This window comes from Anopheles nili, chromosome 2 (assembly GCF_943737925.1).
Source record: "Anopheles nili chromosome 2, idAnoNiliSN_F5_01, whole genome shotgun sequence".
Taxonomy (NCBI): domain Eukaryota; kingdom Metazoa; phylum Arthropoda; class Insecta; order Diptera; family Culicidae; genus Anopheles; species Anopheles nili.
In genome coordinates this window covers 68,099,532-68,116,395 of record NC_071291.1, presented here as the reverse complement: position 1 = coordinate 68,116,395, position 16,864 = coordinate 68,099,532, and the positions used below count along the sequence as shown (strand labels likewise).

The 16,864-nt window shown below is 45.0% G+C and overlaps 1 protein-coding gene across 1 annotated transcript in view; it reads right to left on the bottom strand.

The window, feature by feature from the left end:
* Positions 1-16,864, bottom strand: part of LOC128728996 (RNA-binding protein fusilli) — a 53,893-nt gene that overhangs the window by 24,904 nt on the left and 12,125 nt on the right. The gene's annotated exons all lie outside the window — the stretch shown is intronic.

The window sequence follows — 16,864 nt, the reverse complement described above, 5'->3', positions numbered from 1 at the left end:
TCATACGAGCTATCAGTTGATGTAGCACACGCAATTGGCTGCAGTGGGAAGCCGCTGCATCCGCGTTTTGCCCGCGCTGCGTGTTGGATTGTTGCACAACGCGCAAAACGTGTGCGCTTGTTAGCGGCTTCGATGTAAAGAAGTACTTAAACCAGCTAACTACAACGACTTGAGCGCGTAACGTGGATGTTATGGAGGATATGATCGGATAGGTATCTGGGAGGTTGAATTTGGGAGTAATTACAGGCCTTTTAACAACTGCAGAAACAAACTGCTATTGTACGTTATCGCATGCTAGTAAAGGTAAATAATCGGAATATTGATTACGCTTCGTATCTAGGAATGCATTTGTTCATCACGATTAGTCATTCGATTCGCATTTCTACATATTTTACAAAACATGTTACATTCCAAGCATTTTCTAAATAATCTTCATTCGAACGATCCTCTAAGTATTTGCATTCTATCGACCGGCGATGAGCAAATTTTATCGGAAAACGCAAAGTAAAAACCTTTTAAACGTTCATAGTAACATTGCTAGGTATGCAGCTCTGTGTTTACAAAAGAAACCCATAAAATACAATGTAAAAAGTTGTGTTGAATGGCTAACTTTTAAAAGCCGCCCCCGGCTGTTGTGTAACCATCGTAAAAAATGTAAATACTATGGAATCATTCCCTTCAACATTGATGCCTAAAAGAATAGTGCATTATCTGCGTGTACTGCTTGTGCATTTATCGTTATAATGTTCCCCGTTGCTTCATGCAATCGGTTTGCTTTCGATTGCGTCTCTAATGGGAAACTTCATCAACCCAAAGGTTGCGCGTTTGATCGAACACCGGGGCTTCGTTAACGCCAGTTCTATTAAAATCAAACAAACGATAGCAGCACGCCTCAAATGCGAACGGAAAATTCTCACGACATTGAGAGATTTTCGCACACACGTCCACAAACAACGCACCATCGGCTAGCGGCGATGTGTGCACAGTAGATGCAGTTTGCCCTTCGTGATCGTTTCGAGCAGCAAATTTACATGGAGGGTATTTGAAATTCATCCTTTCGTAAATTTGACAACACAATTTGATGGCTGAGGTTTGTTGTTTGTGGTTACATTCCTTTCTTCATTCCTGTTTAATGCCACGTACCATAAAAAAGACAACTATGTTGCAACTGAGCACAAGCGTCTGTCGAATGTGTGAATATTTGTTAAGAATAAATTAAAAGAACGGATCCTCTACGGATCGATGAAATGGTATGATCTCCAGCAATTCGCACCTCATATTTCCTAGTCCTACTGTAAATGTTATTTGTTTGGAAACAATAGATGGTGAAATATGTATGATGTGCTATATTTAACAGCGACCCTTAACATTCGTATACTTTTACAACACTTTGAACAATTATAAAAATGATTCTTGAAAGATTACAACGCAAACTATGTTTATGAACAATAATGCTTGAATCAAAAATGTTTTTTTTATTTTGTTCATCAATTGAAATAGAGAGATATATCGATTAATTTCAACATCTCAGCTTACATGTGCTCAGCTCAGTATGTCAACTAGCAGTTGAGTAGTTCTCGTAAAATGATCAACTATGTTACACACTTTGAGAATTCTTAATCGCTTTTCAACAGATTATCTTATTGGTACGTGTACGACTGCCAAAGCCAACCCTGCTCAATACCTACTACCGAGGTGGTGTCTGTCCTGCATCACCGGCTATTAATGTTCCGTACCTTGGAAGTCCTGTGACAGCTGGAGATGTAAAGCTAAAGCTTCAACACAACCCATGAAAATCTTGTTCAAACAAGAGCATCATGCACGATAATCTTTATAGCCCATTGCGTTCGGAGGCGAAATGGCAAGACACTGTTTATGGCCCATTGTTGTGCGAAAATAACGCAACCCCTTCACGTTCAGGCTGTCTCAGAACATCTCACGGCCGCGCCACTGGACATATTCCCGTGATCATGCAGTTAGTAATCCGACAACGGCACATAGTTTTAGGTTCTTTAGTTTTGCGTGATGAAGAGAGCCGACCTAAACCATGTGGAAGCGCGTTTGGAATGAGCGGCAGATAAGCAACAAAAATGAAACTCCTCTGCATGATCGGCATGCCTCCACGGTGGAGACGAAAATTGCGAAGAAATAAGCAGCCAGGTTCTAATGTTACAACAAATGAGACACGCAAACCACGTGACTTATGCACTCGTCTGGTAGATGTTTTCCCGCTCAGAACCCCACGCCAGGGTCTCCTCTTCGCAGGTGAAGCGTCTGAAAACGCAAAACGCGATGCGAAACGGCAGACGCGTGCAAACGGGCGCTTCTCGTGCGTGATTAGGGAGGCTTCCACTTATCTTGGGCGCAGCCACGATAAGCTTCTGCGCGTTCATTTTGCCGCTTTTAAGTACTAACTGCACCGACCAGGTTCAGCTCAGAAGCTACCGATAATTACCATCGCATATAAGCGTAACCCTAGCCTTCTCTCTGTCTCTCTCTCTCTCTTTCTCTCTCTCTCTCTCTCTCTCTCTCTCTCTCTCTCGCTCCTATGTAGTGTGTGTCCATCTAGGGGGCTTCTCTAATCTGGGGTTGCAAGTCGCACACACTAATGAAAGGTGTATTACTTGACCTCTAGGGCACACGAAGGCACTTAGCTTGGCTTCTCAAAAAGCATACTTCGCCATCTTGACAGCACGTGTCGGTAGAAGTTATTTACAGATTAACCTCATAGAATATTAGAAATTTGCCCTATGCCATTGTTGCCGCCGATTTGTCGGACAACACACGCTGGAAGAAAGTTGCCAGATAAATTAAAAAAGCACTACGTAACTCATCTACCACCGAGTCTACGTAAGGAAACAGAGCAGAAAACGGTACGAGACGCTCAAAAGTTGTTGCAGCAAAATTAGACGCATATTTCTTTGCCCACACATCACACCGGCGGAAGTCAGAGATTCCACTTGACACTCTCTTTCTGTCTCTCTCTCTCTCTTGCTTACAATTCTCGTCATTTCGGCATGCCGATCCGATCAGCGATTGTGGAACCGGCAGCGCTCGCACACATAATTAGCAATTACGATGAACCAGCGCGCATCCCTAAACGCGCCCTCATGGATATGGTTAAAAAGACATTAGGACCCCTTTTTTCTCGAGCTCCACACCGCCGGCGAGCGATATTCTCTGAGCCGTCTTCCCCGGAACCCGGTGGCGCCTTAATCATGCCGCGGTCTAATTGCCGTTTGCACGGACGACGCGCGGTATATAATAGTTGTAGCGCGCACATTGATTATGGGGCGATGAGGTGGCGGCTGGCAAATGAGCATCTTCACCTGCTCGGTAGCGCTTCTTCCGTTTGGGGTGTGCTTTTTTTTCCTGCTGTGTTTTCCGCTCACCTAAGCCCGTTAAAAGCTTCCCCACGGCTTCGGCATGATTTCCAAAAGCCCGGATTCCGACAACCGCATCCGAGTGTCATCTGGAGATGGTGCACTGAAGTGGTTTTTTTTTTGATCTCGAACGTTCCTGATGCCACCAGATGCACACGTTTCATGGCAGTTTGTGCTTCAACTGTGTCGATTAGCGTCATAACATCACACGTGCAGCCTCCCCCCTTTTTATGGCGTATTTTGACACACATCGGAACCTCCTTCAGCCCGGTAACCTTTCGTAAGGAGCTACCAAATGGCTACAAAAAAAAAGGCAGCTACACTCAAATTAGCCATCACGTCCCGCGGCACACAAACCACGCAGTAGCCAATCAATCGCCTCATGATCGTCCTCATCTGCCACATCGAAGATGATCGTGTAATTGCTGGCTTTGACGGTCGGATCCGAGATTACGGCTCGCGCCGGATTGGATGGTGGTAATTACTTTTTACCGATCAAATGCACCCATCCGGGGAAGACAGTGTTCGAAATCCCATTTCTTACTGCTCTCTATTTATGCAATATCATCTAATAAAAACATGGATTGATCAGCTTAGAAACCTAACGGGGTAAGGGTGCGAGCAAGAAAGAAAAAAAAAAGCTCGCCTCAAGGAAGCGCAATCTCGGACGCTCAACCACTGCCTGCACTCGTATGCACATTACGGTGGATGAAAATGGAACATATCGCGACCGTCTCCCCGCAAGCCAAAGGTCTGATTGGTTTCTCCGCTCCAGGACCACAAATCGCGTCTTCCGGTTGTAGTGGACGGCGCCGTACAGTTGCACCCGTTTTTACAACCTGCAGCGCTCCCGATGTATGAGAGCGCTATTCCGGGTGCAATCGACAGACAAAAAAGCAGATCAAACTGGAGGTGAAAAAAGGCCCTAGCATGCAAGCAGCAAGTGCCCACAAATAATCGCATTCCTATTAAAAATGATGAATCTCGAAACCTAGGTCCCAAGCAGCGCCACACGATGATGATCAATATTGCAGTTTTTTCACCTGTCCTGTGTGCAACCTCTACCGTTTGATGAACAATCGGACGAGGAAAAAATGATCATTGCTTCGGTCGGGATCATTACTGCACGTGGCTGGTGCAAAACAACGATGACAGAAAAAGCTAAACCAGGAAAATAATCGACTTCTTCTAAATGCTTCGGTTTTGTTCCAGATTTTTTTTATGCACCACGCATTCTAAATTACATCCCGGATGCAGATGAGATAAGAAAAACGATTCCTCTTTCCAGTGCAATTCAAAGCGAACTAGCCAACATATTCCTATTTCGTTTGCTAGCATGCAAAATCTCATTTTTAATTGAGGATTTTGCTCTGGCCAAGATGCCTACGAGAACGGCATTCTTCTCGACACCACGGGCGACCTTTTTTCACCCTCGGCGACCTTGCGATTAGCGCAACCAGAACTCGCAATTTGCCCGTAATTATACATCAAACGCAAAACCGGCCCTGCAAGAGGGCAACATACACTCCTCCTCACACCTTGTGCGAAGAGAATAGAGCGCACGGTTGAATATTACTGCCATCCGCCACCCAATGATGGTGGTGCTGACAGCTAATGGCCTGACACCTTTTTCTGTTATGACGAGTTTACGATTGAATTCCTTCGACATGCGCCGGTGCGTAATATGCACCTCGTTTGGATCTGGTTGGGACAACAATTAATATGTAACTGATTGCCAAGGGAGTGCTGCTAGCGCCAGCAGTAGTACTACTTTTATGACAATCGAATAAATTGTTATCGTTTATTCAGTGGAATATTTTGCGTTTGTTAGAAATAGAACGTCTCTTTTTGCCATTATAAATTTATGATTTGTATGTATTATTTGCCGTTCCTTATAAATTAGGACGTGAAAAATAGAATCCCAGTATGGGAAACTTATCATCAAAACCATCTCCCTCTTCAACAATGAGGATCGCGATCTGTTCAGCTTCTTGTGGACTCTAGGGCCAAAGTGACACGATGCGCAAACAAGCGACGAACCACGACGTTCGCTTGGGAGAGGACATGCTCTGCTCGCGCAAACCGGCTCCAGCATCGATGATGGACCCTTGACATCGCGAAAACGTTGATTGCAAACATTGTTTAGTGGCCAAACGGGAAGCTTCGCACGGAATCGCGAACGAGAAGCTCGTTTCACTCGAGTGCTCGCGCTCAGTTCGTCCGTTGACGTGCACCAACTGGCAAGAAACCTTCGTCTGTAATGGGCGCGCGCGCACACACACAAACCGTATTTGTCTAATGGTCATCTGAAAAATATCTCATGCTCACACGGACTCCGGGGTTTTTGTTTTTCTGCATCACAGAAAAAAGCGCATCTCAAAGATATTTTGCACGATACTTGGGAGGAAACGCGAAGCATTGGCCGACTATTAAGAACCACAATGCATGAAAACCGTGATTCCCTTGCAAAGTGAAATGCATTCGAGTGGCGCACAGGTTTCACATCTGCGCTGCAGCCGTTGTTTCCACTCGCGTGTGGATTGCTGATCCTCAAGTTAAATCATTATTTGCACATCCATTAGCCGTCGGTGCAGCATCCACTCCCAGAACCCAAAACCCATTCGATGCTAATGATGAGAGGATGATCAAGCGGGCGATCCATCGGGTGGATCCGAACCAAGAACGGTGTGGCGGTGGGGTTTCCCTCCCAAACGTAACATAAACAAAAATCAACCTCTTCACGTTCTACAGGTATGGCTTTTGAGCTTCCACAGCAGCACGCCATCGCGAAGTCAACTGCGACGTTGGAAACATTCAACCGTACGTGCATAAGCCCACCGATGAAGTGCACACTTGTCCACAAAAATTATCCGAAAGAGCCCGTTGAGATTCGAGGCGAGGTAAACGGTGTCGTGGGGAGATAATTACGCACCGCATGGACCCGGATAGTCCTCTAGAAAAGGTTACACGGTCGGGGTACCGATCGCTTGCGTCCCAGAAATGCGTTGTGAAGCAATCTTTAGCTAAGAAATCATCGGAGGAAGAATCTCGCATCGTCGAGTCAGCCAGGTGCATTATTGGAAATCATAATATTTTCAAATATACTAATCTAACTTAGGATTAAGTGCAATGGCGATAACTCCACATTATTGAATTATCATAAAACATGATTTTAGACAATACATAATGCATACAGGAAATCTACAAGGACATAGAGGTTATTTACGATGCTTCTCATGTGAATTGATTTGTTCCAAGGTGTCATGAATTGAAAAAAACTACACTTTTGAACGAAACATCTTGTACCCAAACTCTTGAACGAAGTTTTTTCGAAAAGCTCAGCATCAGACAGCATGTTCAGCTGAGAATCGCATCGTTCAATCGCATGTATGACAATTCATGATCGTACTAGTTCCACACAGCGATGTTGCCAGCAGCCATTACAAGGCTGGGATTTAAATTGCAGGTTCAACTGCAGCGCACTTCCGGTACGTCATTATCACCGGTTGCAGAACCGACTTCGATGGGGCCCGCTTCGCGAAACTTGTGATTATTTCTCGCCTAGCAGGAACTCCACGCCACCTTCTCAAATCGCCAATCGAGCTCGGCATGTTTTGTTGGTCGGTTTCTACAGAATCCTTTAATACCCGGTGATACCGGCAATTATTGTATTTATAGAACCACCTAGCGTTTATCGAGGACGGTAACATGCCCAGATATTTCACAGAATCGAGTGCAAGTGTAACAATATAAGCTCATTTAAATCTCAAAAACTAAAGAAAAGAAAAAAATCAATCAAAACATCAGTAAGTAGGGGAAGTATCACACATCGGCAATGCTCGGTAGTGTATGTCAATTAAAACAAACCTCCCATTTGGCGTTTTATGGCTCAATTCCGTAGCCAAGCACTAATGGACATAAGCATGACGGGTCCTCTGATGCAATGGCAAGCAATGCGCTCAACGGTAGTCATTGGAATGAGCTGAGTGATGGAGTGTGGAAAGTTGCAACAAATTGAAATAAGAAATATGCTCACGATGCCCTTACGCCATGGATCGAAATGTGAAGCTGCCTGTCGCCCATACCTGCACCAACTGGCACGCAAAGTGATGCAATCATTCAACAAACGCATTGATATAAACTAATGATTAACATTATCTAAACTCAAATGACATACGCATGGACGCTTTTTTTCTTCTTGAATCCGCTCCATAACTATCACTCATATGTATCGAATTAAATTGAGTAAATTTAGCAACCTTGCATTCCGTTCCATGGATCAAAGTGATGATGTTTCAGTAAAAGCTCTCTAAAAATGAGCCTATCTTCATGAAACGAACCACGCCACACGTCAAAAACTACATATGCCACCGGAGTGAGTCATTTGCTTCCACACTTGCCATTTCTTTACATTTTCATTTCAACACCAAGCCAAACCATCGTTGCTTTTCTCTTCCCCATCGAAATGGCTATCATTCGCTTGCAAGCAAACCGACGACCGACTGCCGCGATCAAGCCGTGATGTGCGTTATTACTTTGCATTTTCATTCGTTGCTGCCGTTGCTGCTAGGCCATTGCATTCACTCGTAGCCAATGCAGCATACAACACAGCAACATGGCGCCGTGGTGTGCATTACGCAATCGCATCAGCGGAGATGCTACGGATAATCTATCCATTTCTCTGCACCGACACATTGACAGGCCATGTCATGGAAACGCACAGCCTCCTCTCGGTTTGGCTTTCCATCACAACATTGCGAAGGAAAACAGCACCAGCTCGAGAGAACAGTAACAAAGCTTCGGGGGTAAAATAACACACCGCACACGGCTAGCAGCGATTGTGTCCGCTCAGAAACGCAGGAATCGATGTCGAGAGGCCACGAAATGGATGGAACGAAAATGAAATTAGAGCCATAGCACCTGCCATGTGGTGCGTACATTTCCACAGCGAGCTCCTCCCAAAGGGCTGCACAGTAAAAAAACAGTATCCATCGGCTTCCTCGAGACAGCAGCCAGCGAGGAGAAAGTGTTTTTTTAATTGTTTCTTGTCCTCAAAGATAAGGCTTTACTGGGAGGGTGGTATATCACCTCACATAGGCGGGTCGCGCTCGAGCTGCGATTACGCCATCGATTGTAAACGATGCAACGAAATATGACGGCTGCATCGGAGGGCTATCGGGCTTGAAATGAGAACAATTTTCTTCGACGCTTTCGGGGATGAACAAACTCTCTCTCTCTCTCTCTGAATCTCTACGCATCTAAGGCATCGGTTACAGGCTGCGTTTGAAACTGCCAACTGGACCAATTTTCCCATCATTGCTAATTTATCCTCCCGTGAGGTAAGGCCCGAGACGGGCTTTTCTTTTGCCATCGGCATCATTACTGCTTCCAATGGGGTACCCACCCGGGTAGGTAAGCAACGCTCCTGGCAAAACCCCCATCAGGCGACACCAATTGCTCCTTCATCCGGGACACGAGTGCATGTTTAATAAAGTCCTCAACATAACCTGCCCATTATATCTCCCTTTTTAAATGGGTTATTAAATCATTCCCTGCGCCAGGCACGTCGGTACGAGTCATTTTTCATTTCCTAATGAAAATCGAACGAACTGGTACAGACAGCCTGCAAACAGACAATCGACCACTGGACTCAAACACTCAATGCGAGCTTTATTTCACTTCACTCGGGAACTTTCACTGCTGGCAGGTAGAGTGTAGAGGATATAAATTAAGACAGTGCAATGCTCCGTGTTTCGGTGCGCTCGTCGTCGCCGTTAGAGTGATGAATTGAGGATCGTTTTTGCATCTTCTACTTTTTATCGTCCCCATCCCCACTGGCCATCGAAGGACTCCGCTTCAATGAACAATCACTGGTCGCTGCCCGTTGGCTGCGGGGAGATTGGTTTAGGCTTAGGTCAATTGCTCCGCTATTGTTTGCTACAAGGCGAAGCAATAATTTTTAATCCCTGCTCGCGCGTTACAAGACCATTCGGATGCTTGCGGAGGATCGGTAGGGGTTCCTTCGTCAAAGCAGCTGCCATGAAGGCAAGACGAGTATAAAATAGGCAAATTAACCATTTTCCTTCGCCACCGCTCACCGCTAGGTGCGCGAGTGTGTGTTTTTCTATGTGTTTCTTTAAACCAACATAAAGGTTATACAAAACTGGATTCGGTGGCAAGAACCGAAAGTGATTGTTGCAGCCTCAGGTCCACGTTTGTGGGGGGCTATTTTTCAACGTCCCTCTTCGTCACTAAGTGGCTAACAATGAACCGTGTTGTCAAATGGATGAAAAATTGCGGCAATGAAGAACAGGTCTTATCGGCTCGTTCATCCCCATTATGCCGTCGAATGCAGGCCAAACCAAACGACATCGATAAATTACTACGGATAAAGTTTTATAAGCCATGGAAAAAAGGGAAAAATTAGCTTCGCACTGCATCGGCTAATATATGGAGCATATCGTTAGGCGTTTTAAATGAATCCAGTTCAGCAAATAATAAGCCTACAAAAAACTGCCAAAGAAGCTCTTTTGCTGCGTTTCCCAAAAAAAAAAAGCATTAGCATGCAAGAAAAAAAAACAGAATAGACAAATCAACTCGCTTTCTACACGTAAATGAGCATAGCAGTGGAAGGAAAATAATAGCAAAACAAAACTGAATAATTTAGTTTACCTCCAACCAACACCAACTTCGTCCGGCCAGGCTGCACTTCACATTCACACAGAGGCCGCAGATTGCGTACGTTTTCTTCGACACTCAAGCGCTCATCTCGCGTTGCCAAATGAGAAAGTTGTCTTTTGTTCTTCCGAATTCGTGTTTCTTCCTATCTATGCGCCGCTAGTTTTCCTTCCCAGTGTCCGTGCGTTTGCATTATGCCACAACACCAAGCGTACCTCGATGGCAAAATGGCATCACACACGACGGGGAGGAAAAATCGATCCGCACACACAACAAATAGGCAGAGCTGCGAAATCGACGCGGGAAGTTTACGATGAATGCGAGGCACCGTAAACTCGTAACCAAGCCAAGGAAAACCGGAGAGGGTATCGGAAAATCGGCGAAACGCGATCGCTTCTATCGGACGCCTAACAAATACCCACCAGGAGGGGAAATAATCCACATTGCTCACACAAGGCGCGCAAAATGGAGGCCCCTCCAGGAGTCACGCGGAACACGTGCCGAAAGTTAATTTAACTGTGCCAAAATTAACGATTGCACAACACAGCGCCAAATGGAGAAAAGAAATCACGAACGAAGTGGCTAAGAGCACGACAAAAAAAGGAAGGAAAACCCCACGCACACACTCACACGCCACGGTGTTTTCATCGATCTCGGGCGATTTTTTCCACAGTTTTCTTTTTCATTTTCAATGGTTAAAATCGCCAGCAAACGAGCTAGAGCACTTCCCCCGCTACGCTAGGCCGAAGGGGTTTGACTTTGTTTTCCTTTTTGGCGTATTTGTTACACCTTGCATTTGCCACCGAATGCATCGAGTTCCCCACCGAGCGGTGCAATTATGAGCGTGTATGATACGGCACGGATCGAGGGCCACGGAAAAGGGGCGAAAATTGCATCAACCATGAAATCGCCTGCCAACAAAAAAAAACGTAGCACACCATGCCAATCCAACGGCTATAGCGAGTGTGTGCCTGCCGTGCCGTGGCGCAGGGTTACATTCCGTTAATCGATGGCGGCAATTCATTAAACATGGCCATCGATGCAACCCACCAAAAGCACCGTTTCCCAAAACTAGCCGTGAAAAGTGGTGGAAAATTTGTATGTTTTACTTCTTTGTTTTCGAGCCTTTGCTTTACGGTTCTTTCATAACTATTTCACAATGAAAAAAAAAGAGTGGAAATGGTTTTACCGCTCACTGTAGCCTGTTACCCCAGAAAAATATGTTGTGACGATCAAACGCGAGACGAGACGAGTGCCGCAAGCAAACCATCCAATCAAATCTAACCTTCCCCGGAGCACAAAAACAACCAGCCTAAGGGGCAGCCAGCTTATCCGCACAATCTCATTCGTTTCTCTTTAAAACACAAAACGGCTGTACAAAACAAATTACCAGTTGCATCCAAATCATCCATCACTGCTCGCTCACACCGATGCGATAAATCAGCGTTAGTGCATCTGCATCATGCTCGATCATAGGACGCAATATGGTGGGGATCAATCGAGAAGATGCAGCGCGCGAGAAGTAGCGAGAATTGTGAATTGTGCAGCAGCAGAACATCCCCGTGGAGAATTGATGCGAGGTCTAAGGTTGCACAGCAATCTACCAGCTAACCTTTGCGTTGTCTTGATGTTGGTGAAAAAATTCCATATCTATTATTACTCACGAGATACTAATGAAAGCCTCTAAATGACGACGTATCTCATAGTTGCGTAGACGTGTACGTATGACGAAACAACGGAAAAACAATGTAGTTTTCCAGGAGAGAAGATTTTTTTGTAACATTTTTCGTTGACTTAAACCTTAGAGTTCTTTGTTTTACAAAAAAGAATATATTGAAAGTCACTAACAAACCCTTCCAAGTAGAAAAGTGTTGCACAAAACAGACACTCGAAATGGTGGAAAAATAATCGGAAATAACTTTGAGGCTAATGGCGGCTAATAATGCAACAGCCCCCTTGCTGCTCGCAACAAACGGTTCATTTGCTAGGTTTGTGTACACGCGATCGTTCAAATCACCTAACCTCGGCTTACATTGCACTTTGGTTTGTTGCAACGGTAGCGAGAACGAGACAACCACAGAAAGAGCAAGAGAACAAGAGCGAATTAGAACGCTACGCACTCAACAGTTCTAGCATTCGCTTTCACTGGGCGCAGGGTGTGTGAGTGTGCGTGACCCATAGTGGGAGGGTTTTCCAGCTCGACTGGCTGTAAATTAATGCGCTAATAGATTAGCGCTGTCAGATTGGGCGGGGTAATGAAACACACAGCTGACCAAGACGCACGATCGTGAAGGTTTGCTTCTTCGAAGGTTCGCATTTGAAGGCTCTATTTTGGGCGGCAACATTCAGCTAACATGATAGAAGGTTTAGGCTTAGCTAAAGCTATTCAACCTTCTCAAACCCCTTGAAACAAATCGCAATAACAACAATGATAATTCGACCAAGAATGTAAAGGCAAGAAAAAAGCACCCAAAATCCTTCCCCACCATCCCAACACGGATAGTGTGTTGTATCCGCTGCCATGACGGAGCCGCCCAAGCAATGCGTTTACTTGTTATTCGATCGATTTATGCAACCGCATTGAACCTGCACCCGGGCGTGTGTGTACACGCACGAAAAAAGAAAGAGAAAGAGAAGCGTGGATGAAATAGAAACATGCCAACTCCCTCGAACAGACGCACCCCGGAAATAGGAAAGAAAACCTATGCAACACACCGGCAACAGTGAGCAGCAGCGCCTTAGGTGAACGGGCCTCAATGGGGAAAACCAGCAAAAGAAATGCGAAACGGAAATACCAATATTGGGTTTTTGTCCCGCCGCACAAATACGCCTCGGGAGGGTGGATGCATAATAATATGGGGCGCCACCTTGGGGGTATATGGAAGGAAAACCTGCAGCAATGCAACTGCACATCACGCAAACATGCGGTGTTCATTCCAAGGCAACAATTTAGTAGCACAAAATGGCATCAAATGGCCTATATGAATTATTCGAGTAGAAAAACTACATAAATATAGAATTGGCAAATTGATATTGCACAACAAAAAGTTAGGAATTCAATTACAATATTTTCTCGGAGAGAGAAGAACGATGGAACAATAAAAAACAATTAATGCATTTACCACCATAATAATTCACATCTTCCAACAAAGGCATTTTTATTGCTAAAGAGAAGCTATTTGCTATCTGATAATAGCCAAGTATGTAATGATAATTCATAGTTTAAAAGCTAATTTTTACTGTTGTTCATTAATTGCGTTCATCGTACTGCAGCAGGCAGGCTTCAGGGCATTGAAAATGCTGCTGAAGGGGTAAAAAAACAACCCGTGCGCAGTAGCGTAGTGCTAATGTTGCACGAAATGATGGCCATAGACGGGAGGGTTTCTAGAATGTTTTTTTATTCGTTCTCATTCCCACACGGCTACACGGCTGGGTTCTCGCGTTCTGAATCACTCCCAAGTGGAAAACGTCCAAAAGATCGAGAAGCAGATTCGTTTATGTTTTTCTTTCATTCAAGCTACTCCACCATCTAAAAAACATCGAAAATCGAATGGCGCGCGAGCGTCGACGTGCGGATCCACCGCTTCTCTCTAAAATAAACACTAAAGCCTTCGAGAAATAAGCACTCTCGAGACCACTCAAGCATTAAGTAAAATTCTTATTTCTTACGGAGTGCAAAAAAACGGGTAGAACCACCACAACGCAACGCCATGTCTTGCGAGACGCCGCCATGGCCAACACCTTTAGTGTCACCATTAGCCAACGCGCACGAAGAAGGCAAATATACAACAGGGCATTTTTATGAAGAAAAAAAAACCTATAAACTCGAAACGAATGCAGCTTTGTGCGTTCACTAAAAGCTACCATCACAAAATGCGTCTTACATTCAAGAGCCACTAGAAAAGAATACATCCACAAAGCTGAATGTGTTCTTCATTCAGGGCGAGCATGATGGATCGAATATTATCAACAGTAAAATCAAATCAATCATCAACCAAAGGAAAAGTGATTCAAAAGGAATGGTGAGACAATTGATCGTTGATTGAAAATTAAATCACCCATAAATATCGGAACAAGCGGCGGTTCATCTGAAGATCCATCCTCGATAGCCATCTTTTTTTCTTGCATTCCCCAGTATGCTGTGTAGCAATATGCAAATAATTTATTCTAATGAGCTCTCACTTTCAAAATTATAAGCAGCGCCATGTAACGTCTTCGATGAACAATCCGTAATAAAGCGTCTATTAGAGTTGACTCTTCAGCAGACAACAAAACCTCACCGCCATGGGCCACACAAACTAGTTCGTCCGAGGGTCACCATTGTGATTCGCTGTGTCCTGCCTGCGTTTCGGTTTCGGTCAGACGTCGGGCGTATGGTAATCAAGTGCTCACAAGCACCAAAAACACCAACGGGGCCAGTAATTTCGGGTACCGTGGATAATTCTGCATCATTTACGGTTCCAGCGTCACGGGCCCATCATCACCGGCGGCAAAAACCACGACGGCTTCGACGACCGCAATTGGCTGTTGGCGCGAAAATGGCGCGACTTTAATGTATCTGTGTGTACAAACCGGCAGCCACCGGCGCCGCAGGTACTCGACGACGCAGCCCAGACAAGGATTAATCGTAATTTAATGAAGTGTCCTTGCCGTGCGCCATTTGCGAAGCGATGTCTAACGCCGTAACCGAGTTATTTTTGGTGAACCCTTTTTTTTTCTTTTGCAAAAACGCTCTCAAAATGCACTTCGCGCCACCAACGAGCAAAGTGGTCTGATATTTAAATGAGCCGGCTCTAATGTGCGTAACGCCGTTCAATTTTTGCTCGCCAACACTACTGGCTGCTCGTGACGGTGACGGGCGGCAAAAGATGCCCGAAATGGGAGCCGGCTAATGAAATCGAGAACTATTTTCCATCAGCATGATTAGCATTTTCGGACCACCGAATGGCCGAAGAAAATCGCACGCCGTCGTACTTGCGGAATTTCCCAAACTTACAAACACGTTAAATCTCTTCATCCACTGACAGAAACGTAGCCCCGGCAAGGTCACTGGAAGAGCATTTTTTTCAGCACAAGCCAACCACAAACCACGACCATCTGGGTGGGCTTCACCTCTCGCAGAGGGATCTCGTCGTCTTGTGGTGTGTTGCAGTCTCAGACTGCTCATGCAGTTGCTGCGGCAAATAATAATTTCAACACCGAACAAAAACTGTGAAGTCACCGGATGCACGTTTATTACAACCAAAAAACAAAAAGGAAACAACAACACTCAAATTAATTTGGAAAAAGTAATTAACCTCACAACTGCGCAAATCTGAGGTGGTTTTGATTATATTAATTTTTGTTTTCATTTCAACCTGCGCCGTCCAAAGCCCTCCAAACTCGATTTTTTTGGCACCACCTGTCAATCATTTGCGCTTCGGCTGATTAAATATCTAAACGATACATCGGCAGAGCGAAAAAACACAATTTCCGTTCAATCTGCCGCCCAGATATGCGCATTATAAACGGCAGCATGTGGAGCTAAGCTGGATAAGCCAACCTAAGGTTTAATCGCAATGGAAAATAGACGAAATAGCACAAACCCAAAAGCTAGCAGAAAAGATAATGAAATACGATCATGGCTAACATAAGTAGCATTTAAATCTCCCCTTAAAGATCGCCCCACACATTCAGGTCAGGCGATAGTATAAAGCAGAGTGGTTATTTTGTTCATTCCACAAACCATAGAAAGCCCATATAGCTGCTCTAGCGAAAGTGCAAATCTTTAAACAGCGCATACTTACGTATGGCAAATCAACTTAGGAGCAGCAACCAGCTAGTGCTGCGCTGCAATCCACCTGTTGACATCAATACCAACCAAGGCTACAGATTTCACCGACCAGAGGAGGCAGTGGCCCTGCGAGCGGCGACATCAGATCTCGACTGGATTTAAGAAAGCGCGCAAGCTCCCCAAGCATTCCTCTCTTCGCATCCAACATAGCTCAACAGGATGTACGCGGCAGCATAATCTCAGATATATTATGGCTACTGCATCTACATCATTGTATACATTGTTGTTGTCAGCTATAAGCTGTAGAATTTATTCGATTTTCTTCTCAAGCACAGACATTGGGTTCCAAGGCGAACTATGCCGGGAGTGAGCAAGTACTGTGTTTCTTTTATGCTACTATTCTCGTACAAAATACAACCACTTGGGGACTATAATTAGCTGTTTGCGCTACTTCCTTTTTTGCTGAAGGAAAACTAGCTAGGAACTACGGATATACACCGGTTTCAGAAAAACGCACGTATATACTTTCGTTAATCGCAGTTTTCCTTTACCAGTGGCGTGTACATCCCGTTGTTCGCCAAAAGGAAACGTGACATTAAATACTATTGTAGTGCATTTTGGGGCGGCATTTTGTTGTCCGGAAAGATACTTTTTCTTGAAACATTACCATTACTGTTAACTGCACTGCTTGATAACTAGAAGTTCTTTATCAAGACTTACGATTGAGGTTAGGTGCGATGTGTCTGCACACTGACATGGTTCAAACGTTTCGCAAGGGTGTCGTTATCCGGTCTCAAACCTAGTTTTGCTAGCTTCAACCGGAACCACTCCTTCCGGTGGGTTCTCCTGGCGTTACGTTTCAGGTAAAAAAATCTACGCAAAAAAACCATCAGCGGATGGGTTTTGTGGAGCACTCCGAGTCGTTGCTTAGAACGGAACAAACTTGCGCTAGTTACAGTGCGAACGGGCGCAGCTAATTGGCGTCTTTACGCTTTCGGTCGCCGTTCCTAGCCACGCTCCAGGTGACGCC